The sequence below is a fragment of the Ischnura elegans genome, chromosome 9 (assembly GCF_921293095.1).
Source record: "Ischnura elegans chromosome 9, ioIscEleg1.1, whole genome shotgun sequence".
In the NCBI taxonomy this organism is placed as follows: domain Eukaryota; kingdom Metazoa; phylum Arthropoda; class Insecta; order Odonata; family Coenagrionidae; genus Ischnura; species Ischnura elegans.
The window spans coordinates 7,209,899-7,235,683 of record NC_060254.1 but is presented as its reverse complement, the minus strand read 5'-3'; the positions used below and the strand labels follow the sequence as shown (position 1 = coordinate 7,235,683).

General features: G+C 37.6%; 1 long non-coding RNA gene across 1 annotated transcript; it reads right to left on the bottom strand.

Moving 5' to 3' along the window:
* Positions 1–4,310: 4,310 nt before the first annotated feature.
* LOC124165059 lies at positions 4,311–12,448 on the bottom strand. The gene is made up of 3 exons (XR_006866115.1): positions 12,290–12,448; positions 11,305–11,393; positions 4,311–4,397 (listed from the first exon to the last, which is right to left on the bottom strand). It is a non-coding gene; the product is annotated as an uncharacterized LOC124165059 (long non-coding RNA).
* Positions 12,449–25,785: the final 13,337 nt, after the last annotated feature.

Sequence of the window (25,785 nt, the reverse complement as noted above, 5' to 3'; positions counted from 1 at the left end):
ATAAAAGTTAAATGTAAGTGTCAATAAAAATCGACTCATATTCGTATGAAATGGTATTTGGAGGAGACCACCGATATCAGAGGGTATTGGCGCCATGAGGGAAGGGAAGGTAGACAGATAAGTAGCGATACCATCCTACCTAGCGACGGCATTAGCCTACCTATAGCCGCCAATGGCACCACGGTTTAACGTCCCATCCGACGGACGGAGTGTTGCGCTTGAAATGTAGTCCACACATCATTCAAGCAGGAATCGGGCATTCTCTGAAACTTCACTGCCGCTGTCGGGATTTGAAGCAGAGCCCACGGGGTAGGAAGCCAACACTCTTTCCATCAAACCAACCCGAACCTTTTGTGTAAAAATACCCGAGTACATACTCGCACGATCTGTCCTACAAAACATTTGTGAGATAATGAAAGGCAGCTTCGAGAGAGACGTTCTACCTCAGCCTGATACTCCACACCCATGCCCGCCCGTAATGGACCTGTAGTGATGTATGATGCTATTTAGTATTAGCAGGGCAACACTAAAATGAACGGAATTACATGGGCTCTCATGCCATAAAACATAAAAATTAAATACATCAAAATAAAATTTCTTGAGACTTCATCAGTTGATTAAAACGTTAAAATATTTCCACTGAAATACGTATCACGCGACGTGAGCAATGTCAAAAAGTGCACGGTGAAAAACCCGAGTAGACTTCCAAGATTCTGTACGCCGGAAAATATATAATTGGAAGTCTGCTTTACTACAGCGACGATGCACCAACTCCAAAAGCAATTACTCAAAATATGGCATAAGTTATTCCCCAACACTTAATGATTTGCTTAGTCCTATTCACTAAAAGAAGTTCATTGGCATTCGTTAGTAAGTGGGCGTATGTTGAATTGGGATAGGCGATCCATTCGCAATATGTGAAAGGCCAAGGCTGCAAAAGTTATGGAAGTCAAAGGAGAATCGGAGTGGTCCAAGTGTGAGGCAAGGCTTTCCATCCAGATTTTTCATTTTTATACTGAGGAAATTATGCGGGAGGCACGGGATGAGCTCAGAAGTTTTTCCTCACCACAAAATTCTTTCCTGGCACCCAAAAAATACAATATAACCTCACAGACCTCTATCCAATCATCAACACAAACCATACTACATCCAGTCTCCTCCTTTCCACCACATACGGGCACCCTACCTGCGGAACATATTCAGATCCACTCGCTCGTCTCCCCCTTTCTCCATCCCTCCAACCGCTGAAGATGCAAATGCTGCTTCATGTCCCACCCCTCCTACTTACCAGGGATCAAAAATTCATACTCTCCTCTCTGCTACATATCCTCCAATGAGGTGTACCGCCTATCCTGTAATTTTTCCCTGCCCATTGCATTGAAGAATGCACCACACATACATTTACTCTACATCGTTGAAGACTGCTAAAAGAGTGGCCTGCACCACTTCACTCTCTCAGACTCTAGTTCTAGAAGACTTGGGAAGGTCCGAACAATATTTGTTAGTGTCCCATTTTTTTGTGTTTCTATGTTTTAAAATGTAGGTATTAAAAGAAACGTGCAATTATACGAGGGGGATGGGGAAGGATTTGCTATACATTTACATTTAACAACAACAGGAACTCTCTCATTTACACAAAATTACATTTACAAATTTACGTTGAGTCACTCATTACGCTAAATAATATGATCATTGACACATAAGAAAAAACACTTACACCACACACAATTGCATAAAACTAAATAACATACTCATTCACACTAAACTAAATCTCATTTCAAACTCAATTACACATTCTCACCACACTAAATTTCATACCCTCATTCACACTTAATTAAAACGTAGTAGTCACTCTAAACAGCTTACTTCTATCACTCCAAGTCACAAAGTCATTTACACTCAAAAACAGATATTCAACAAACGAAATTACATAACCATATTTGCACTTTAACAGCACAAACTATATATCACTCCATATTAAAAAATTTGAAAGATAAAAATGCCATTGGTTTTCGTACAAGCAAAAAAAAATTATACTATCTTTTCAAGTTTTTATTTTCAACAGTAGCATAACAACTAGTATTAAAAGTAAAATGCATCGAAAGTAACTAGTTATAATACATTAAAATAATGGATGCACAAAGTTTCTGGAATACGAAAATAATATAGAATAGTGAATTCGATATAAAAAATAGAAAAATGGCGATATGATATTTCTATGATAAATACATAATATAAATATTTTATTTTAAATTTTTTTTGAAATTGAAACACCGCGTCATTGACCAAGAGGCACAGTTAAAAAAATAATTTATTGCAAATTTAATCGACAAAAACATTATTACAGACTGATTTCACACGTAGATTTACTAAAATTATATGATTACACAAATAGATACAATCTATATTTTAAAAAAGACACTGTTAATTCTGATACATAAGCATCCATACTGACACATAAACACCAACTGCATTAGCCAGCGGAAAGTCATGTAATTGGTTAGCCAGTTTTACATTTGGGAAACGTCCAAGTCGTTTCCAATGCATACTTAGCTAACGCTGTGAAAATAAGCAATAAATCCACAGAACATAATGTAGCACTTTGGAATGAATCTCATTGGCAACTTCAGTTAAGCATGACTGTCCGCTGTTACACCCCCTCTCCACGTTGAGGACGCAGTTGGATTTGAGGGGGACATGCACTACACTACTTTCTACACAACACTACCAAAATTCTACGATATGATCAGACACACCAATTTATACCATTCATAAATACATTCCAAATCACACTCTCTCACTCATACTAAATAACAATATACTTGATATCATACTCAAATTCTCTCATTCATACCAAGTTTTCTATATTAAACCATATTACATTCATTCATAATCCCAAAATGCAATGCTAAACATACCAAGACAAGCATTAAAATGCAAAATAAATCACATTCGACAATTAATCTCAAATAAACTCTTCTCGACTACGTAAAATCACTCATTCAAATGTACACTAGATATCACGTGCATTCACACTAAATTACATACCCCCATAGTCATTCACACTAAATAGCACACTCATATTCACACTATATTAAATAACCAGAGACACTCATTCACACTGTAATACACACTAAAACTCAAGAAATATAACATACTCTCATTCAAACTAAATCATATAGCCTCATTCACACTAAATTCTATTGTATCATTCACACAAAATTATACTCTATCATTCACACTTTAAATACCTTCATTCACACAACATAGCATAATTAAATACACCATACAACACACTCTCATTCATACGAAGGAACATAACCACTTAATCACACTAAATTATACACTAAAATTCACACTAAGCAACATACTCTCAATCACACTAGACAACATACACGATCTAATTCATACTAAATGAATACCCTCATTCATACAAAATTACGTTCTAATTCTCTCGCATAATAACATACCCACACTAACACTCAACATTCTGTCATTCACACGTAATACCTTACTCATTCGCACTAGATAGCATTCTCATTCAAACGAAATAACACACCTTCATACTAAATTAATACCACCATTCACGCCACATTACGCTGTAATATTCGCACTTAATGATATACCCTCATTCACACAAAGTAGCATACCATAGCATAAAATAGCATTCACACATAACCGCATTCAGCAACTTAAACTTAAATACACTCTTCCAAGCACACCAAATTACATCTTACATTCACACCAAATAACACATTCTCATTCACGCGAAATAAATCATCCTCATTCACGCGAAATAAATTTATCCAACTTAAACTAAAATACGCTCTCTCAATCACACCAAATAACAATCTCACATTCACACAATATAACATTCCCTCATTCACACTAAATAACATTCTCACATTCAAACCACATCACTTACTCTCAATCACACCAAGTAACATTCTCACATTCACACTAAATAGCATTCTCACATTCAAACCATACCACGTTCTCACAATCACACCAAGTAACATTCTCACATTCACACAATGTAACATTCTCAAGCTCATACGAAATCACATTCACACATAACCACATATTCCCTTTCACACAAAGTCACAATCATCAAAAAAATACAGAATGGCATATACAATTGAAATAGGCACAATATATCAAGCACAAAATAAAAACAAGTTCCTCAGATTGCCATTCTTCACGTCTTGATGCTAAGCAGTGAATGTTCCTCTTGTGTCTTCAACTCTTGAGGCTTCAGCTTCTCAAATTTGCAATGTTTTTGTTTCATTCTTCAGTTTTCCGAGTTCCTGTATAGCTTCACTGTAGCGGCAGTCTACTTCTATGTTATTCCTATGCTGCTGTTTCAAGGTCCATGATTGCAAGCTGCCGTAGTCTCCCTATTGTAAAAACAACATCGAATGTACTCAACAATATGATAGAAACGTCTCTTTGTCAGGCATAAAAAGTTTTAATTCATGAAAAAAGCAACTTACGAACTAACAATTATACAGGCTTTTGATTTAAATGATTACGCCGATCAGTAATAAAGACATTTGATGGGTCAAAGTTGCTGTATATTAGGTTCATGGCAAGGCAAGTAAAAGTATCTCTAGTAAAGTATAACTATAGTAGATTTCCCAAAATGAAAAAAAACTTTAAAAAAAACAGGGAGAAAACGCATTTTCATCGATCCAATTTTAACGAATGGGTTGCGAAGGATTATGACGTAAAAATAAATAACTCTCGATATAACATGAGCACGCTACCATGAGACAGAGCATTATAACTGGAGGTGTTCGATGGGAAGGTATCTGAGATTACATTTACATCGATGCCATAACGTATGGGTTTATAAAATGAAGTAGAAAACAAATTTGACGAGCGCGAGTGTAAATGTTTACCATTTAAAGGGCTTGAAGAAATACATAATTTGCACTTATAAGCGTACAAATCTATAAAACGTATTTTGGAGTATACTGACGAAGAAACTGAACTCTCACTGATACACCGTGAGATAATGTGACACTAATAACATACTGATGATAACATTAAAAAATTCAATGATAAGTCCATTTTTTATATATATTAAATGAGGAATGTAAACATGCTGATAAAACCACATCCACCTTTAAGCACCCAGATGGGGCAAACGTCAATTCAACGAAATCACATTTTGAGCACCGAAATTCATTTCTTTGCTAAACCATATGGAGTGAAACATCTTCCCGGCTCAAAGAAGGTATGGAAAACATGGTTGCCTTAAAAATATATCTCATTTTTTATAGTCCAGCCATTTGAGCACTTCATCACTTAAGCGAAGGAGAGAGACAAGGACTGCATACGGGATTGTAATGACCCCGAGAATAGATTTCCGTGGAGTCCTGAGTCTTAAAGACTTACAATACCTGTTTGAAAACAACCCTAAATGTGCCTAAAATGGATTTTATGTTGCGGTGTGGCAAAGGTTTGATTATCGCCCCATTTCGCTTCAAATTAATTTAAGTTGCCACGAATACTCATCGTTTATGATATTAAATGATTATGGTTTTATCTACGAAAGATATTTTACCTGAACATCCCTCAAAAAATTAATCATAGTTCGTAAAACTTGGGAGAGATAATTATTTTACAGCAGCACTGCCTGATCAAGATATTTAGTACGCAGTCACGCGTGCAGGTGCAAATTTACATACACCAAGGTTGAAGATCGCCATGAAAAAATATTTGACTTAGTCGGAATTCGAACCCGGATTTCCCGGTAAAGTCAATAATTTTTCATTGTGTACATCAACCTTGGTGTTTATATTTTACAACCTTTAACACGGGTCCTCGAGGTCATCAACATGCGAAACCCTAAGAGAGACTGAATTAGCAGCATCCAAAAGCAGAGAAAAGAAGACCACGAAGATGGAGAAGAAGACAACGATGAATGTAAGACTATGATAAGAGCAGGCAAGCTAGGAAATATTAAAAAGGAAATGGAGAAAGGTAAGATAGATATCTTAGGATTGCTAAGCAGTGGTATGATTATGGGTGGATGGGGGGATAGATCCCCCCCCCCCCAAAGCCTTAGAGAATTTCATAGTGTACTATTTTTTCCTCTTGTGATGATTTCCCGCGAAAAATAACGTGTAAAAGGAAAATTTTAAGTTCCACATTGATGTAAAATGTATCCTCAGGTAAAACGTCATTTTTCCAAACTTTTTGGGGGGCCTGAGGGTCACCACCTTGGGACCCCATCCCTCCAAAATATATACTCAGTCACGCCAACGACGTGAAGTGTGGCGGAGAGATTGTGGAGAATACTGAAGAGTAGAATATTTGTTTATACATATTTCGGTGAGGAATAAATTCTACGAGGTGGTTAGTATTCAATGAGAAGATGGGTAAGAGAGTGGTAGGTAGTATTAGGATTCTCGTGATCCCCCCCAAAAAAGAAGCTAGCTCAGAACGCGAGAGCAAAGATTTATATGCTTATTGAATCTGACAACTCTGGAGGTGACGGGAGAGCAGATGGCCTATGGTATGTGAATGCACCAGGAGGCCACTTATGATAAAAAATGTCAACCGGCATATAGGTCTCTCATTGGTTGTTCGATATTAAGTTAGTGAACTTCGATGATGTGGAGGAATACGTGAATAATTTCACTGAGATTGACTCCGAGTTGATGAGCATGGGAAACCTAATTTGCATAACAATGTATAGTTTGATAATTTTTACCAAACAAGCTAGCACCTTCGTAAAATTAACCATAAATTCGATAAGAGTTGCCAAACTCTGAATCGTATTGAATTAATTCAGTTATTTTTACCAATCTCTTTGGTACTGTTTACCAAATTATGAAATATCAAAATGATGAAATATATGAATAGCTTATTAATTTACATCGAAGTGCAAGTATATTTATCGAAAATACTCCCTATCACACCAGTTTGATAGTTTTAATGAAATCTTTTTTTCCGTGTAATATTCTTCAACTTGCATACAACGTGAACCAAAAAATTGTCATGATGAGCACCGAGCAAATGCGTTATGTGGAAAGCTTGTGTTATAAAAAGACAATCGGCCTGCCATGAAATATGTCAACTCTCCAGATATAAAAGAGAGATGCACCTAGACATCAAGTATCATTTTGCAAAAAAATTACGTGTACGATAATGTGATGGTGAAATATTCTCCTACTAGTCATATGGTATTCGATACAATGACCGAAGGACTAGTTAATGTCAAACATCTGGAAATATTGAGGGCATGTACAATGTTTATGTCCTCAAATACTAAACACAAATCCCGAATATATGAGAGGGTTGATCTATATACTCTAAAGCCCTCTTCCGACCACTTACTCATACCAAGTTTTAGGGTGAACGAGACGAGATACGACAAAAAGTCTTGCAACGGCACCCTCTAAAATTGTCTGAAACCCCCAGGAAAAAATTGTGAAAACACTAAATTTCCCAATGTTTATTCATTTAAAATTGAGAGTGGGATTAGTTCAAAAAATGGCCACCAAAATACAATAACGGTGCGGCGATCGTTGGAAGGAAGATTTAAAAAAATAATCACAGCAGCATATTTTTATGCAAAAAAAGGGGCGAAGTTGGAAAAGAAGATTAAGACGAGAGGATGATATTTGATAAAGAACGAATTAAGACAAAAAGATGACAAATCTAAGGTAGGAAATTTACAATGTAATTTTTGAAAAGTCAATTTCTTCATGGCTCCTTTCCATGTGAATAAAAATGTCTTTATATGAAATCGTACTCAAACGAAAAGAGGATTAAGATAAGGTAGTAAAAAACATTATTTTTGAAAATTTACATTCTGTATATAAACTTTCGGTGTTATGCAAATCGAGGGCGTTGTTGTTATTAATTCAACAGTTAACAAGTGCACATAATGTCATTTTAAAAAGATGATTCGTGCTGTTGACTGTACTTCCTGACTTGTTACCTATACACGATTGCAGTAGAAAGACATCTAAACAAAAATTCCTTTTTTTCCTATTTAAAATGCCTTTATTTGCATATACCAACTGGGTCCTTCTAAGCCATATGGCTTGTCAGAAGGCTTAAAAGATAGGTAGTTAAAATTATTTTATTTTCACTGTTTGTGATGGCCACAACGTTTTATTTTTGTTTACGTTATTTTTTCTGTTATTATCCAATTTAATGTGCACTGTTAACCGTGAGGTGGTGCATCAAAAGGCTGTGAATAATGGAATACGGAGGATAAGTGAAATTATAGGTATTTCATATTCAATAATCTTATTTTCTTACGAAAATCGCGTTTCATTGAATAACTTAGTTATTTAACATCTTCGAAATCATGATATTTATAATGTCATGTTCATCAAAAGTTGTCATCTGATACTCATCACATGATTTAACTGCGCATAATATTGGATATTATAGCTGCAAGGAGATGTTTGTGCACAACGACTCATACAAAACTTAAAAGAGAGGTATTCCTGAGCTGGTATCAATCGCGGTTATGAGAAATAATGCTTCGATAAAATTCGTAATACAAGCCCCAATTCATGCTAAGGATCTCCACTTTGCGCATTTGCACTAGATATTGAAATTCAGCTCTTGCGTAAATCTGTAGCGCGCATCATCCTCTCTTAAGCTTACGATGGGAAACTGCAGCCACATCTCATTCATATTTTAAGATTTTGGTTGAGTTATGAGAAAACTAATTAATAAACGTGTTTTTTATAATGGCAACCGATTAGTCTGGTCGATAGAGTTTCGATCTGCACCTCCACTGCACAAACGCTCAACAATCGCCCACCGAATAGAATCCGTTCATCTAGATAGCCCTTATAGCACTAGATGAGAGGATTCGATGATTTGATGCAGTCAGTTATTACGCGTGGGGTGCCCGTGTTCAATACCCTATGCAGGCACATTTCTTCTCCGCTTTTTGTATTTATTTTGAGATCCCCTAGATTTAGCTCCGAATTTTATGATTTTCAATCAGAGCAACGTTTTTCTGGGAGGAAAATCTTTCATATTCTCACGCTACGTCGGGTTAATTATGCGTTAGATCTTTGTTGTTTTATGAAAATTGATGGGTGCCATGTTAATAGTATTCATCAAACTACATTTATCAAACTTGTTTGGTCAAAGTAACAGAAATATTCAATGCTCCATTTGAATCCAAATTACGATGAGCCCGATCAGAAACTTGTGTTTCTAACTACACCTTTTGCAATGTTTACTCCCTTTATGTAATTCTTTATAAATTAAAATTTAGTTAAGTGTACTTCATTTGATTTCGTAAATTCTGTATGTTATGATATTAAGTATAAATTGAGTGTTACAGTGGAATATCCACTGAACTTTTTGAGTTTGAATTGAATTATTTAGCGACAATGTCCGACTATGTTTTTTTTAAGTCCCTCAGAAATTCATTGCTCTTCTTTAAAAATTTATTTTCATATCGTAACTTAAGTACCATGAGCTCGTTTAACTTGAAAGTGGAAATATTTCTGGTGTTAGTGAAATATTGGAAGTGTAAGACCTTCTATAGTGGCCATAACAGGCCGCAGGTCTTTTGCGAGAGGGGTCTGGGGACCGCCCCCCCCCTCCCCCAAAAGTAAGTATTTATTCACGTGATCGAGTTAATAATGTGTTGCTTGAACTTTGGCTCTCTTGTCACCTATATACTATGTGTGTTGGTAGAAATAAAAGACTATCGTCTCCCGGTGATGGTTACTTGAGTTGATGCGTTTCTTTTTGACTTAGTTACAAGCGCAAAAATATCCACTGCCTGATCAGTAATCTCTACATACGACAAGGCTAATTCACCAAGGGGCGGCGAAAAAGGTCAAGCCTAAATTAAGGCTAAGGGTGGAAGGATGCTAACCGAGTGATACGAGTTGTAGAGTAGATGAAGGAACGTGAAGATAACCTGAATGACAGCAGGAAAAGGCCGGAGAGACCGAGTTTCGATGAGAACTAGGACATAGGATCTATGAGGAGGGATGTTGGCCAGAGGATTTAATGAAAACTTATCCAAGTCTGCTACCAAAACAGAAGAAGGCTCCAGAATGCGGACACTGTGGGACTATTAGCCTAATGTAAGATAAGGTGAAAGTTGTAATGAGAATATTACACAGATGAATAGAAGTGAGGGCAAACGAATATTTGGGCGAATATCAGCTTCATTTCATAGAAGAAATGTCTCAAGGAGAGAGTCTCTGTAAGAAACCTCGTAATGGAATAATGGTAACGCGATTACTAGTGGAGAGGAAGCTAGAAAATAACGGAGACGTGTATGCAAGGTCTGAGGATTTCGAAAAAGAAGTTGGTAGAGTAGACTGGATAAAATAGAAGGGATGGTGTCCTGAAGTGAAGGAAGTAAGGGGGATGAAAATCATCACCATGATAAGACTACAGGATAGGAGAGCGAAATTGCGTGGAACATTCAAATTGATTGTGATCATAATTGCGATGAAACCATTGGAAAAGCAGTGTGATTTTTGATCGAAGGATTTCACGTCCTATGTATAGATAAAATAGAAGTCGAATATATGCCTAGCTTATTCATTTCTATTCGTTTAACTATTGCAAATCAGAAAAAGTACTCTCGTGACTGGACAGCAATTTACTATAATTTTCTATCCATAGCAAAGTAAGCATGGCTGTAAAAACGCGTGCGATCCGGGCTTTGTGAAATAATTAGAAATGATTCGAAGTGATACTCTCAATAAAAAGGTAAATCATGCTATCGACATTATGACCAGTATTAGGTACTTGATCAATCAATCCTAAAATAAAACTAATGGAAAAAAAGGAACAGACATTTTACGGTTCAATGAAAATTCCTACTTTTCTTTTCTTTTTCTCACAGTCATTAATAATAGGAAATGATTCTGAGATTGCTGGAGCAGCTGATTGTAATATTACGATCATTATTGAAAATTGCTTTTCGGATATCGACCCTGTCCGAATGAAAATATAGTCACATTAACTGTAATCATAAAGGATACTAAAGAAGCATTGAATGAGCAATTGGGTTTTTTAATATTATTATTTCATTTATTTTGTCGAGTTGTCATTCACTCAAAAAAAGAGAAAAAACAAGAGATAAGCTACTATTGCCAGGAACGCTTTACTTCTCGTTCTAACGGTAGCAGCACAATTGTGAAACAACAGGAAAAAAACAAATCTAGCAACATAACGCAACTGAGTTTAACGAAAGTAAATATATAATTCTTTTATTTTTTTATGATTATAAGAAACTTTTTAAATAGTGAACAAATCTACAGAAAAGAGTAAATGATATGATTTTCTTACCGTTTGGTGAGGTCAGCGCACAGTCAGAATCCGGATTCGCGTGATTGGTCCACATGCTTGCTGACAACATCCTTCTAGATGAATTGCAGCTGAGGAGATAAAAATGGTACATATTTGAATTTCTCTCGCAGATATTCATAAACTCAATTGCAGTGCAATGATAATCATCCATTCAAACAACAACAGGTTTTCCAAATAAAATGATAAAATGGAAGGCACCGCTACCGTTGGCAAAGAAGCGGAAGAATAACTATATTATTATCAAATTAGGATTTTCTGAGTAAATATTGAACTAGAATTCAGAAACAAATATTATTCACATTGAAATTGATCAATTAATAAGAAGAGCACTATATGTATCAAATGACGAAAAATACTTTCTGTCATGACGAAATTCAAATTAAAAATATACAATTGAAGAAACTACACAGAATGTATTCACACAATTTGAATTCCGAAACGCTTTGGGAGAAATTTAAGGAAATCATAAAATTTATTAACGAATGATTCAAAATAAAGAGATTTGTAGAATAAAGGAATACATGTAAGTTCATTTATAGCTAGTAGAATCACCTGGTATTGACGCAAATGAGTCAAAAAAATAATTTAAAAAGTATAAATGGCATAACATGCAATACGATTAAAACAACTCTGTAGGATGTGGCAAAAAAATGAATTTAAAGTCGAATAACTCATTGACAAATTGGAAACTAAAATTGGTTGATGTAAACTCATCCAGAGTATGACTTTATAACAGCATAAAACTGAGGTCGATTAAGATTGTCAATCAAGGTTTGAATTGAGTTAAGGAGATGAGACATATCAAATTTAATCTGTTTAGAAAATAAAGAACCAGAGTAGTATATTGGAGAAATTATTTCTCTTCTAATAATATAATTGCATCATCTCGATAGCTATAACAATATTAAAATCAACACAAAAAGAAGATGCGCTAGTTGCATTTATTAAAAAATTTCCTTCATACCGAATTCAATAGGCAGATTTCGGGGATGGCTCGTTCCTTCTTCTGTGCTCTGATTCCGTATATCTTACGACGTCTTCATTTCTTCGACCAATGAGACGTCTTCAGGATGGGGAGAGAGCGGGTTAGTACATTCAAGGAAAATAAATCACCCTTCCCCCAAGGAATCGCATACGCTCCACTGCAATACACGGGAAGTCACCATAACACCAGGAGGAAATGACCACTTTTCTCTCCCAGTGGCACAGTCTCATCCCCGTATAGCGCAATGGTTTACAGCACAAGCAAAACCTCGGTTCGACAAAAAAAAACTAAAATTAACGCAAGCTAAAGGACCTAGCCTTACTCGACGCTATGATTCATAGCCATAATGGCCCAAAAGCTAACCTAGTTTTGAAGCTGGGGTCCTCTTCACGTGAAGTTCCGATGACTTGAGCCTGGAGAGAGAGTACATACAAGGAAAATAAATCACCCTTCCCCCAAGGAATCGCATACGCTCCACTCAAATTAACTGGAAGTCACCATGGCACCAGGAGGAAATCACCACTTTTCCATCCCAGTGACACATTTTCATCCCCGTATACTGTAGTGGTTTTCAGCGCAAGCAAAACCTCGGGTCGACACAAAAAAAATTAAAATTAACGCAAGCTAAAAGACCTAGCCTTACTCGACGCTATGATTCATAGCCTTAATGGCCCAAAAGCTAACCTAGTTTTGAAGCTGGGGTCCTCTTCACGTGAAGTTCCGATGACTTGAGCCTGGAGAGAGAGTACATACAAGGAAAATAAATCACCCTTCCCCCGAGGAATCGCATACGCTCCACTACAATACACGGGAAGTCACCATAACACCAGGAGGAAATCACCACTTTTCCATCCCAGTGACACAGTTTTATCCCCGTATACTGCAGTGGTTTACAGCGCAAGCAAAACCTCGGTTCGACACAAAAAAAACTAAAATTAACGCAAGCTAAAAGACCTAGCCTTACTGGACGCTATGATTCATAGCCATAATGGCCCAAAAGCTAACCTAGTTTTGAAGCTGGGGTCCTCTTCACGTGAAGTTCCGATGACTTGAGCCTGGAGAGAGAGTACATACAAGGAAAATAAATCACCCTTCCCCCGAGGAATCGCATACGCTCCACTACAATACACGGGAAGTCACCATAACACCAGGAGGAAATCACCACTTTTCCATCCAAGTGACACAGTTTCATCCCCGTATACTGCAGTGGTTTACAGCGCAAGCAAAACCTCGGTCCGACAAAAAAAACTAAAATTAACGCAAGCTAAAAGACCTAGCCTTACTCGACGCTTTGATTCATAGCCATAATGGCCAAAAAGCTAACCTAGTTTTGAAGCTGGGGTCCTCTTCACGTGAAGTTCCGATGACTTGAGCCTGGAGAGAGAATTCAGACAAGGAAAATAAATCACCCTTCCCCCGAGGAATCGCATACGCTCCACTTCAATACACGGGAAGTCATCATGGCACCAGGAGGAAATCACCACTTTTCCATCCCGGTGACACAGTATCTTCCCCGTATACTGCAATGGTTTACAGCGCATGAAAAACCTCGGTTTGTCACAATTAACATCAAGTACAAAGGGCCCAAATCTAATCTAAGTCACTCGATCTCCTCCTAGTGGGGTTCTGCTGTCCTGGAGTCTTCTAACTTCATCTCCTTAGTGTGGATGTCACACGCATCAGACGCAGCCTTTTGCCGTTCATACGATCAAAAGGCAATATCGCTAAATCACGCAATGCATCGCATAAAACGAACGCAAAAGGTTCGCACGCATATCGCTTGTATTTCTTCTTTCTTCGAGCTCTTCTCCGCAGTTCTGGAATAGAGGGGTTAGTGCTCATGACCTTATAAGTAGATACAGTACATAAATGCAAGTTACCAAAAAATACGACACCGAATGAGCAATACCATAGTCTTCCCCAATACCATACCAATGTCATACCACTTTTCCCAATAGGTATTAATACCTTTTTTCAAATTTATATGTGTTATTTGTTCCCAAAATATGCTTCATTTTCCTCATTTAAGCATATTTTGTGCACATTTCGGTACCTTAAGGATTTTTGGCCCCTTTTGCAAATTTTATCTTTCACCATGTGCACTTTAGTGCATTTTTCGTTCACGAGATATCTCATAAAAATACCAATGTAGTTCAAGAGTCAATATGTTTTTGACTCTCAGGGCCCTATTTTACCATGAGCTGAATTCAACTCATGCGACCAGGTGGCCCCTCTTGAAACACGCTATTCAAAGAGAGACCTCATTTTACCTTCATACCTTGGTATATACCATGATCATGATCTTTTGTTTGGATGAACTCCGTGAAGGGAAAACACATATTATTTACTAAATCACTCAATAATATGAAAAATAAAAACCCTCAGCAATGAACAGCGTCCCGCTCATCACTGATAACCTGGATTTGATAGGAGATCCGCCCGCCGCAAATACGCCTTCCTCAATACTAGATACATCTTGTGTCTCCTTCATTGTGTGAGCATCCATAATTCTTCATATAATAGCTCAACCTTATACTCCGGAAAAACGGCTGCCTTCCTTCACCCTGGAATACATAAAATAAAAATTATATTGTAAGTTTTTCAGTTGCTTAAAAAGCCAGTACATATTGCAATAAATTATTCAATTAAAGACACATGCCATGTAGTTATTTCCATTAAAAACCTATATCTACCATGTAATATTTTAGCCAGTTTTTACGTGTTCTCGTAACTATAATTATATAAGTCGATTTCTTTTAGGCATCAAACAATGACAAAATGTCAGAAAAATTAAGTAACTTCCCATGACATATATTTTCCATATGTAGGCTCGTTATCATTCAATTTTCGAAGCCTTGAACGACGCATGGCTCTGAATCATAAATTGTTCAAATTCTGTCAAAAGAGTAGCAAAATATTTCTCGGGGAAATATAAGATCATTTCCAAGGTTCGGAAATTATGATCATACCATAAATAATTTATCTGTTGCCACGTATTTATCTTTCCAAAGCGAAATAATTAATTAGTAGGGCGTGAAAACAGTTCTAAACAAAAATCTTAATTAAATTGTGCCAGAAATAAGACATTAGAGGTGAAAAATAAATAGTGAATTGAGTAAGGCTAACACTTAAGGACAGTTTTGAGGTCCAATCATAATATTTTGTTCCTCCGTGTTGATGATGTCACGCAGATAGGTCATCGCTAAAAAACTGTTCGTGAAGAAATTAAAAGATAAACGCGAAGAGACTGGCCACTTACTGACATGAAGATAATCTCTTTCGTATGAAAGTTGGCAAACGGAATAAAACTAAGTTTTCCGAATGCGAATTCTCCGGTGCATTTTCTCACTCCACAGGATGGAGAAAAATCGTGCCACGAAACTTTGTCCTGGATAGCTGTTGCCAGTAGGAACCAAATTTAACTAATGATGTTTATGTCGAAAACGCGCCATTTTTTAAACCACAGAAACTTTGAGCCAAGCGTTCCAATTGTCTGCGAGTTTGTCCTGTTGCCGGATGCCTTGGACATATCGTGATCTCCGGCAGGCTAAAACATTCGAAGTCATGAGTTATCGACAACATCTGGCAACACAGCAAACTCGCGGTTAATCGAAGCGTTTGGCTCTTAAGCTTTTGTAGTTAAAAACGGTGCGTTTACGACGTGAACGTCATTGGCAACATAAGCATCCATTGGAATCAGCAACCAAGGGTTAAAATTTCGAGACGCAATTATTTCTGCACCCTGTTTCACCCATATTAATATTTCTACGCATCTCAGCTTCGTTTATCAATGTTTGTGGTGGTTTTCGGGAAACGCAGCGTAGGTAACATTAATTGCTCGACGGATCATTCCTCCTACAAGGAGGGTTTACAAGAGAATGGGGAAACAAATAATAAGAAAAATTATAAATTAAAATGAATAATATAAGACACGGTCTCGGGCGTTACTTTGTGGAGCTGCATCACCATAAAATAAATTACTTTGTTCTGTTCCACACTTTATTTTAAATAGTACGACCCGGGTTTCTGCACATGATGATAGCGTAATATGCAGAATCCCGGGCCGTGCTATTTAAAATAAAATGTGTAATAGAACAAAGTAACATATTTTATTTTATAAAATAAATAATATGAAAAATAAAAACCCTCAGCGATTGGCAGCGTCCATCACTGAGAACCTCAATTTGATAGGAGATCCGTCCGCCGAAAAACTCGCCATCCTTAATACTAGATAGAACTTAATTTTTCCGATTCTCTTGAAAACGCTCCCAGTAGCAGTGAAACGTCGGGCATATGATGTAACCTACGCAGCATTTCCCAAAAGCAACCACCAACATTCCTACATCTCGTTCTATATTTCATTTATAATGTAGGAAAAAGTGGAGACATTCGAAATACGATGCCACTTAAAATTGATGAATATATAATGTATTCACCCAATAAGTAACGATTAAGTGCTAAGATAAGCCAGTGAAAAGGTCTTCTAAAAACGATAATAAGGCAGGGCAACTCAGCAGGCCGCGTCGGGAGGCATTATATTCTTACGAAGACAACTATGGACAGATAATTGGAATTAAGGAAAGGCAAAGGACGGAGTTAGTTAACATAGTTAGAAAGTACAAGAAATCAGGGGTGTATAAGAGAAGAAAGACGTAGGAACGAAAAGGTTAGCGGATGGAACGGAATGGAGATCTGCGTAAAACCAATTTGGGGATTTTTGAGCCATGATGATGAGGATTTACATTCTAATGGACGACAGGAAGAAATAGAAATTGAGACATCGCTCTTTGTTTAAGACTCGTAGTGGAGGGAAAACTGAAGAATAATCCCTCAAGTAGGGATTGGACGCAAGTAATGACTCATTGGAATCCGAGAACTCGATCGATTCTTTCGGTAATCAAATCATTACTTCAGTATACTAAGTTCCGGGATGATTATCGAGAACTCTAATAACTACGGGAGTACTCATATACTGGGTGCGCTGACTTTAATGCCCATCGTATCCTAATTCACTGTGGTACTCGAATGATTAAGTGGGTACACAAGCCATTACTCGATTACCCAAACGAATAATGAATACTCGTATGAGAACTAAGTACTCAACTCATCACGTGAGTACTCTTATTGTGGGTGTACCCAAAGAAATCTATCATTTTTACTTGAGTATCCTATCGATTATTTAGATAAAGCGAACAATGAGTAGTCACATGATTACTTAGGACTCATGTCAGTGATAACAAGTTAATCCAAATGAGATCAAGTTCCATTCGGAATGCGATCGAATTCTAATATTCTGGCTGGGCGTGACGGAGTTCTTATTAGGGCTTTTGAGGTAGTGATAGGAAAGTTACCAACGCAACGGAGAGAAATGGTCTTCTCCAGCATTATTACGGCAGCACTCTTGAAAAGTAAATGGGGGCTTGCCTGTTTACAAGGCGAGTTACGTTCGCGATTTGAACAAAGATGTTTATCTGACTATATACAGTAAATATAGATGAACTGTCAAAAGTTTCTTTCCGGTAGGCCCATTTTTAAAGGATAATCGCGTGTAAAGACCTAGATAAACACTCATTCCCAACAATAACCGTGGCGTAGTTGGTTAAAGCGAATGGTCTGGAACTTTATCGAAGAGTGACCTAGTCTCAAATCGCAGCGGAGGAAGTATTTTTTCTACCCTATTCAAGGAATCACTACAGCAACCCTACCCCATCCATTCAAGTCAGTTAAATTGGTATTATTTTTCTTTTTCTATAATATTTTAAGGATTTTCAATGAACCTGAGAATGAGGAACTACGACGCGACATCGAAGATTATATTTTCCCATTAACGGGCTCACATGCCACCCTAAGCATTTGTAGAAGTTGGATGATCCATGAATGCTTTTTAATTTTGTAAATTAGTATTCTGAATCGATTTTCGATTTAAATTTTTAAAATTTATTTTCAAAAAGTCGATTATTTATTCAACTTAACCGTAACTCGAATCCTTAATCAGTGTTAAAATACTTGATTAATCGCGTACTTGAATAAGGATGCGCTGTTGAAACGACATGCAATATATGGATCAAAATAATTGTTATGGCTTTTTATAACGTTGAATGCCGTAATTTTATCCTAACTCTCTGCATGAGCGGTATATACTATCCATTAGCAGAGGGCTTCATTTTTCGGCGCTCTCAGTAATTCGTAATTAGAATTTTCGCTCTCGCAATGAAGGAGTCAATTGCATATACCGCCGCGCAGTGGGCGGAAATCGAAAAAAGCTTGGCATAACCAATGTCTCCATTATTATTCAACGTAGATCCACGATTTTTTCGATTTCTATTTATTTTTACCTCCTTGATCCGAATTAAATGTTATTTTTGCTCTACAACAATCAGGGGATTCTCTTAAAACAAAATAGCGGAAACAGTAACAAGTCCCTAATTTTAATATTAAAAGCGCAGCATGTTAAACGCTTATAATATTCATACAAGTACTATCAATGACTTAGAAACTTCGATACATAACCCTAAACAACTTTGCCGTGATGTATCGATACACCGCAGAATATGTATCGATGCGCGGTATCTATATAATATTAATGCTATGGATTTTATCAATGTATTCCACGGAAATTAATGCAAGTATTTTTCGATTATTTTCATTAGAAGTTAAAACCACATTTCTGTATCTGAAATGAATGACTAATGAAATGGAAATAATGCATGCCTGAGTAAATACAGTTATAGGTCTTCGTCATCTGAATCAATCTCGTCTCAAACCGACTCTGCGTTCTCGTCAATCAGAAGGAGGTTCCAAGCTCCTTTAGGTGCCTTCACATTTCCGTCATTCGAATCGACTCGAATTAACGAGGATTCTATTGGGTCCGACGATAGAAGAAGTCTCCGAAAAATATCTTCGAGCGACACCATTATTGAAAACTTTCTGCAGTGCTGCTACCTGAACCTCCTAATATATAAAAACAAGTCGATATTATTGACGGAATAAGCGATCACAGAGTAATCTTTCCAACGTTAAAAATTGATGTAGCGTCAGACGTAAAACCAAAACGCAATATTTACTTATTTGATAAATGCAACTTCACTAAATTTGGCAAGATGCTTAATCAATCCTACAAAAAATTCGTAGCTATATCAAAAGACCTAAGCACAGATGTAACATGGAATCACTTTTTAGAAATTCTGCGCCAAACAATCTACCAACATATTCAGCAAAAACTGAAATGTAATAATAAGGAACCACGCTGGTACAACAAGGATGTCAGAAGGGAACTTAGGAAACAGAGAAAACTATACTACAACTTGTATCAGAAAGTCATTTACGACGCGTAATAAATTGAAGGAATTTGAAGCTAAAGAAAGTTACGTTGCACAACGCTCAATAACCAAGAAATCATTGCGAACTGCAATGCAATAGTTTAAGAAAAAAGTACTCGGTGAATTACTCGAAGAAAATCCGAAATCCTTTTTGTCGCACGCGAGAGAATTTCAGGGAAAACATTCAACCGTAGATTCGTTATTAGGTAAAGATGGTAAACTTGTCACCGAAAATATTGACAAAGGTAACACTTTAAATTCCCACTTCGAAAGTGTATACACTACTGACGATTCTCAAATTAATTTCGACATCCCATATACTGAGGAATCGATGGAAGAAATATCTATACAACGTTATGGGATAACTAAACAACTACAATCGATTAAGAATAGTAAATCTCGGGGTCCGGAGGGAATACCCGCGCGTGTTTTCAAGGAGTTAGCTTCACATATTGCACCTTACTTAGAGATCATATTCTAGAAGTCATTCTCCGAAGGGAAGTTACCACTAGAGGGGGAATTTGCAAACGTTACACCCATATTCAAAAAGGGAAACAGACATGACCCCGGCAACTACCGTCCGATTCCATTAACATCGGTTATAGGCAAGATACTTGAGCATATCGTCGTTAGCAATATCATAACTTTCTTGGACAGACGTAACTTCCTCCATGACTGTCAGAACGGATTCCGAAAAGGTAGATCATGCGAAACACAGCTCGCGCTCTTTTTTCACGACGTTATAAAATCTGGTGAATCGAATAGACAAGTTGAAGCACTATTTCTAGATTTTAAGAAAGCTTCCGACACTGAAACTCGCAACAAACTTTTATTCAAATTACAGTCATGCGGATTAAACAAAAAAGTTCTAAACTGGATACGCGAATTTTTCAGTGATCGTAAACAAAATGTAGTTCTTGACGGAATTAGCTCTGATGTTGTAAAAGTTGCATCAGGTGTTCCACAAGGAAGCGTAATCGGCCTCCTGTTATTCATTTTATACATAAATGATCTCTGCTCCCGCATTAGCGGTAAGATACGTTTATTTTCTGACGACTCTGTCATCAATCGCGAAATTCGTGATCATTCCGACTATGAAATACTATCATCGGACTTTCTGAGTGATCGTAAACAAAAAGTAGTCCTTGACGGAATTAGCTCTGATATAGTTAAAGTGACTTCAGGTGTTCGACAAGGAAGCGTAATTGGCCCCCTGTTGTTCATTATATACATTAACTAGCAATAGACTATGAAACTCTATCATCGGACTTAAACAACGTTCATTTGTGGAGCGAAGAGTTGGGACTCGAACTTAATCTGAGCAAATGCATGACGGTACATTTTTTTCGGAATTCGTACAACTCTAACCATGTTTATGCTGTGGATGGTATTAACATAAAGGCAACAGACGAAGTGAAGTACCTGGGAGTTACGATAACCTCGAACCTCACGTGGGAAACACATATAAAGAATATTTGCGGCATAGCCCTGAAGAAATTAGGATTCGTCAAGCGTATTGTGGGAAGATTTTCGGATGAGAAGTAAAAGAAAGGTGCTATTTCTCACTCGTCCGACCGCACCTTGAATATGCAGCGAGCGTATGGGATGCAGTGCAGAAAGACTTAGTCCGCGAGCTGAATAAAATACAAAGAAAGGCTGCGCGTTTCGTCAAAAACTGCTACGGGCATACAGACAGTGTTACCCAGATGTTAAGCGGATTACGCTGGGAGCCGTTGGAGACTCTGAGGCTGCGCGCTTGGCTTAGATTGCTTGAACAATTGAGAATGGATATCTTTAAGAGCGACAAGGGAACATAATATTAGAGCCACACTATATTTCCAGGTCCGATAGAAGCGATAAATTAAGAGAGATGTTTTGCCGAACAGATAGATATGGGAATTCGTTTTTCCCCCTAACCATTAAGAACTTTAATAAACGATAGTCCCAACTTCGTTAGAGAACTTAATTTTTTTAAGCTGTAATCGGCAGGTGTCCTAACACCCCCTGCCACACGCCTTTTAGGTGGCTTGCGGGGTTTTGTGTAGATGTAGATGTAGATATCCTTGTGCTTCAATTCAAGGGCCTCCTCCGACAATTTTCCAATGGGTAGCACTGCTGCGTTTACAATAGACGCTCCGTGTATCAGAATCTTATGCACAGTTAGGGGCATAAAATACCATTCATAGTGCTTCACATAAAGGGCAGCAGTGAAAGAGCAATACCCGCGGAAACGATCTACGTCAATTGGAAGTCCCAAATTTCCCAAAAATCCTTTATCTCTGCATCTCCTTCAATGCTAATTTTTTTGTATAGAAATTTGAATGCCAATAGTTTTTTCGACTCTATCGTCTGCACCATTCCTTGGCAAATAGCATCGTGCAGTTCTTTTCGAGTCACTTCCCTCCTTCCCATTTTCTCCGCTGTCGGAGATAAAAATTACAAACCACAAAAAATAGCTACATTTTCTAACGTTGCCTTATCGAGAATAAATATTTCTACAACTAGCGGTTTAATCATCCCTGTGACCTATTAATATATTCCCTCCGTCGTGTACAACCTCTCTGTATTAGAGTAACTTTGACAACCTCATCGTCGGGTTCACCGAGGAGAACTCCTCTGTCAGTAGTCACTGTGGCTAAAAGACGTCGATGTTTCAACACTCACCAGCTAAGTTAGACTGACCGTTTGAGTAAAACTGACGAAGCAAGACATTTTCTAAGCCAACAGAACGTTCGCATTTTTGAGAAAACCGCCTTGTAAATCGCCAGCTAACTCGTTCACTAGCGTTTTCCAAGGAAGCGATCTTTTGGAGGATATTAACCGATGAACGTGCGCTACGGTGGTAAAATAATTAGCGGCGACTTTTCAAAGGAACACCCTCATCCCAAACACCAAATTCATGAGCCCCACATATTGAAGGAACAATATACTGGAAAACTAAAGAGGTGTTACTTAGTGATCTACTAGAATTGGAAGCGGATTACCGCCCCAAGGGATAATTGCGGTCTGTCGGTCGTGTGAACTGACCGCGCCTGCTTCGATTCTTTTCCCTCTGCTCAAGGTCGGAGGATTGCTTCCACGAGGAAATCGCGCTTGGGGCTCTTGACGACGTTTAAAGTAGTCAAGTAGCACCATTTGTACTAACTGATCAAGTCGAATCGATCCTCAGTGCACAAGGAACGCGTAAGCAATACGCGAAGGTCGACTTCGAAGAATAATGGAGACGGCTGCGCCGGGTATGGGGTCCGTTTTTTGAAATTAATTGTACGAGTATTACGCAGAAAGAAAAGGACAACACTTCCTACGATGCATTGTGGTCCAAAAGCCTATTTTACTGAATGCCCATAAATAACTCGCAATTTCTTTCAGTGAAAGTTTATAATTATCTTTTTAGCAATCCAAGGCAATGCGATTGCTCATCTGAAAAATAATGCAAAAATGATATTCCCTCATGTAAAATTATTTTACCGGTAGTTTTTGCCAGTTTACAAATTAAAATACTTCATATTATTTATTTTCAGGATAGAAATAAGTTGAGGCATTCGTAATCTAGGCACTACTTGTGTTAAAAATGAACTTAAACTTAGTTAGTAGCCGCTATTTGACTTGTTAACATTGAAAATCCTTCACCGCCGACACAAGTGAACGCGAGTGCAGATGGTAACCGAGAGGCAAACGATAATATTAACACTGGCGTATAAAGTTACGTATTTACTTAAGGGTGTGCGGAAAACATTGGAGTTTTAACCTCGAAGCTCTCCGGGAAATTTCAATTTCGACGTCACATCACTTTTTAAGAATATACCTGTAGAGGAGGCGGCCTAACTAATATCAGAAAATTTTGACAAGAATATCGCTTCTCTAAAATAAATTTCCCCACTCAGCACCTTCTTCCGCTGGTGAAAAAACTTTTACGAATAAATCTCAAGGGCGGCGATGGGATATCCCATCCCTCCAGCTAAGGCGAACAGTTACGTGGAACACCTGAAAACATTGGAACTTAAAAATGCAGGGGATAAACCAAAATTTATCTAACACACATAGATGACAATTTTATCGTTTTGACGACAGAAGCTACTTGTAGAAGAATATTTCGAATATTTCAGTAACCTTATTAGCCATCTTAAATTGATTGAGGAAGTAGAAAAGGCATAAAAAAGTCATTCCTCGTCCTAGGACACACCTTGCTTATAAAACTGACGTCTACAAATCGGTATCAACGTGCTAATTCTGATAATCACCTCGCCCATCTCAGCGAGGCCATGACACCTCAGTAACGACCGATCGACCCCACTGAGTGACAAGAAGAATCTACCTTCAAAAACAATTAAGTTGAGGTGATCCTACGATTTAACGGCAACGGCAATAGACCTACATCCCGCAATATCAAAAATATTGCATACGAGAATAACAGAAATACATCCAAAGATACAGACATCAGCAGTCAAAGGAAAACCTTCCTCCCTTTCCATAAAGGGACAACAGAAAAGATCGGCAACATTCTTCGGAAGTTTGATATAAAGGCCATTTTTACACCCCACATCCAAGTTAGCAAGATTTCACATATTTGAATCATTTACAATTGACATTGAGGGGGCGTTTTTTCACTTCAATGTGGTCTATACATCGAGTATGCCATCAATAACTTTCCCAATAACTGTCCCAATCCTCAAGTGGTCTTTGAGTACCGCAACCCTTATTAGAGGCATTTCAACATTTTGCCTCAGTATTTTCTTAAGCGCAGGTGTTTTGCGGCTGAGATGAAGAGAAATGCTGAAAATGATGTGGCTACCCTGTATTCTCTGAAAATTTCAAGATGATAGCGATACATTTTAAACGAGCGTGCGTGGCCAATTATCAATTGGAACCGTTCGAGAGGAAGTTATTCTTCCTCCTGAATGAATATTCAGTCAAAATAATCCCAGCCAGTGATGTTCTAGGCAATGGAGATTATTTATTAGCACAATCTTTGGTTGGGGAGACGGCCATAGAAGGACTAAGAGAAGGAAAATGGGTACGAAAACAAGCTTAAACGTTTAATCCACACCCAGATATCAACAGACCCGTCAATAGAATAGCCCAGTCAAATGTGGCTTTCCTCAAAAAGATGAGAATCTAAGCAGCCAGTAATATAAGTGCTGAAATAAGGAAGAAGTAATTTACAAGACATATTTGGAGCATACCTCATTAAGGTTGGGTTGTATGAAGATGACAGCAGCAGAGAATTCGAAGTTCGAAGCCTTCGAAAAGTCCATCGCGAAAGATTGCGTGAGTACGAAGCCTTGGCGTAGTTAGGGAGGGACCCCCCAAACCCATTAATTTTAGCAGAAAAATATTAACGAATAAAACAAATTTATTCTACTCCGTCAATATGTCTCAGCAAAACAGCTTCCCGACGACCCGTCAGTTGTGTAATTAAGTTAAGTGCCAAATTAGACTGAAATGTGATTTTAAGAGGTAAAAAAATATACACATTTTCTCATGCATTGACCAAACGGGTCGTGTCTCCCCATCGTCCAACACATCGTCCTGGCAACGTAGGAGAGAAGTCTCCTCAAAACATATCAATAATTACAAGAAAATATTATCGGCAATATGATGAGACAGGCTGGCCTGATGTAAATCATCATAGGAGGACAAGTGGATCACAAGAACAGCAGAGTAAGGTCTCAAATGATATTCACGGAACAGGTGTCAAAGGATGTTAATCCAAAGAATTTATGCCAGAGTTAAAAGGTCAGATAATCAGAATTTAGCGAAGAGCTGCGTCAAACAAATTATATCTGATCGAAACCAAATGATGATGATGTTGAGGCCACTTCTGTAGCAGTACAAGACATTTCCCCCCTAAGAAATCCACTTGACATGAAGAAACAATGAGCCTAAGCTTCCGTATGGTTTGGACATAAATACTCTGCACATAATAGTACATTAATGGTCATATATATTAAAGAAAGTCGTCAACTAGTAATATAAACATTGGGTTTGGTCAAACAAGAACTAGATGGACCGGTACACTAAGTCCAAGCAGAAAATGAACCAATGGAAAATACCAACATGAGAAAGTAAAGCTACTACGTCACAACTCCATGCAGAATATTACATAAGGTATAATTCTTGGCTAAAGGCAAAGGACGACCGAGAATTTGGCACGTA